Source organism: Macrobrachium nipponense, chromosome 13, assembly GCF_015104395.2.
Source record: "Macrobrachium nipponense isolate FS-2020 chromosome 13, ASM1510439v2, whole genome shotgun sequence".
NCBI classification, from domain to species: Eukaryota; Metazoa; Arthropoda; class Malacostraca; order Decapoda; family Palaemonidae; genus Macrobrachium; species Macrobrachium nipponense.
Window position 1 is genome coordinate 62,610,359 of NC_087206.1, and position 2,500 is coordinate 62,612,858.

Here is a 2,500-nt window from a genome sequence, read left to right on the forward strand (position 1 = left end):
TGTATCTAAATCTGCTGTTCAGAAGTGAAGTGCAATTAGCACCAGAGGAACACAGTACGATATTTACGCAGGCCTAATCAGTGACATCATGTTATTACTATAATAATGACTAACAAACATATGTATACAGAAATTTTGTATGATAAATTCGTAAAGTAACTAAGTCTACGGGCATAACCAGCCCCGTTTCACGGTCAGAACCAGCTCCTTTTCAGGGAATCTCTTCTCACTCCCACCCCCGTCGGCGTGGGGGGGAGGTAGGATGAAGCCCCATTATAAACCCTCTTATGGGTACCCACTATAACCCTGCTAAGTTTCATGCCCGTCGGACCAGCCATTTGGCAGTCATTGCATGACAGATGGACGGACAGACATTAAGCCCATTGTAGTAAGATAATAACCTATAATAACAATAATAATTTCCAAGTGGTTATACAGTAAGTATAACATGAGGACGGACAAGTGAACGATGTTAAAATTCCCTCATGGAACTTTGTTGTGTTTGCATTTTTTGACAGATTTTTTTTTTTCAGAAAGTCTCTGACTGTACAATAGAACAGAAATTCCGTTACAGACAAAAACGGCTGAATCTCAAATTCATGAAACCTAACTAACACCTCCAATTCATCATAACATTAAAACATGGCTTTATCAGAATCAACACCACACAAAACTACTGTATTCTGAGTTGTTTTGGTTTTATCATCACTGTGAACTACACTGCTCTGACCCCGTTTATGTCCACTTACGCCATTCTGCCCTTCATCCTTTTCTCGCACGGATACGTGACGGGAAAAATGTTGGTGGACATGACAGGGAAACCTTTGCGACTCTGTTCTATGTCCCCTTGCAGTCGTCACCTCCGGCCGTCTTTCCGTTCCGGGCTGATGGCATCAATTTCTTTACAGTGACGTCCCATTTGGAACAACTTTTCCGTCTCCGCCGGATGCAGGCCAAACCAGCCTCTCTGCCTCTCTCTCGCTAACAGGAAACTTGAAGGGGGAGAGAGATAACATGGCAGTCTTCGAATTAATGGTTCTCGCTTTAATCAACATCTGCCAGAATGAAGGACGCCCCGACGAGGACAAAGAAAGATTGATAGAAGCCAGCACACAAAAGCAGTGCATTTGTCAAGCAACTGAAAACACACACAAACACACATATTGTGGCAGAGAAGTAGATTATAGCATAACAAAAGGCAGGCAAAAGATGTTAATGACATGTTTTCGGTGGACAAAGAGACTTGCAAGTAAAACTACTTGACTAAGAAGTGACAAAGCTTTATCTTATGCCCATGTCTTTATCACTAAAACAATACTAAGTGTAAATACTTAGCAGTGACAAGGCTTTTTATTTTCCCCATGTCTACCACTAAAACAATACTAATTGTAAATACTAAGCAGTGACAAAGCTTTTTATTTTTCTCAAGCTTCTGCCACTAAAACCATACTAAATGTAAATACTAAGCTCTGACAAGGCTTTTTATTTTACCCATGTCTACCACTAAAACCATACTAAAAGTAAATACTAAGCACTAACAAGGCTTTTTATTTTGCCCATGTCTATCACTAAAACAATCCTAATTGGAAATACTAAGCAGTGACAAGGCGATAAAAGGCAGGCAGAAGAGGTTAATGACATGTTTTCGGTAGACAAAGAGACTTGCATGTAAAACTACTTAAGAAGTGACAAGAATTTTAATTTTGTTCATGTCTTTACCACTAAAACAAATACTAAGTGTGACTACTAAGTAGTGAGACAAGGCTTTTTATTTTGCCCATGTCTTTACCACTAAAACAATACTAATAATAAATACTAAGCAATGACAAGGCTTTTTACTTTACCTATGTCTACCACTAAAACAATACTAAGGGTAAATACTAAGTAGTGAGACAAGGCTTTTTATTTTCCTCATGTCTCTACCACTAAAAAAATACTAATTGTAAATACTAAGCAATGACAAGGCTTTTTATTTTGCCAATATCTACCACAAAAACAATACTAAATGTAAATACTAAATCATCCTTATGGAAAAAAAATCCTTGACGCTAGTCTAGCCAGGGTGGCTCAGTTGCCAGAGCATTGGGCTTTAAAGCCAAGGATCCAGGTCCAAGCCCATCTTCAGGCAAGTATTTTGAGCTGAGGAAATAAACAAAACAGAGATATGTGTCACTGCAATACGAAATCAGAAACTTCTCATATGTTTAAGTGAAACATATCAAGCCACAAGTCACCCCTAGGACCCTCAAGCCACTCGTCTCCTCTCAGAATACAAACTGACACCTTGAAGTCACTTACCAAGTACCACTTGACCAATTGTTAAGTGAATTCTTTCTTCCATACTTCAAACGGAATCTTTGAAGGGGTACTAACTACTTACATTACCTTTTCACTCCCAGGACGTTGAATTACCGGTAATTCTACTCAACTCCATTTTAAATTTGAATTTGATTCTAAGTGTGGACACAATGATAACAATAAAAACGGAAGATATTTTAGC

General features: G+C 38.6%; 1 protein-coding gene across 1 annotated transcript in view; it reads right to left on the reverse strand.

Moving 5' to 3' along the window:
• LOC135225848 (Kv channel-interacting protein 4-like) overlaps positions 1 to 2,500 on the reverse strand; it is a 790,651-nt gene that overhangs the window by 392,481 nt on the left and 395,670 nt on the right. The gene's annotated exons all lie outside the window — the stretch shown is intronic.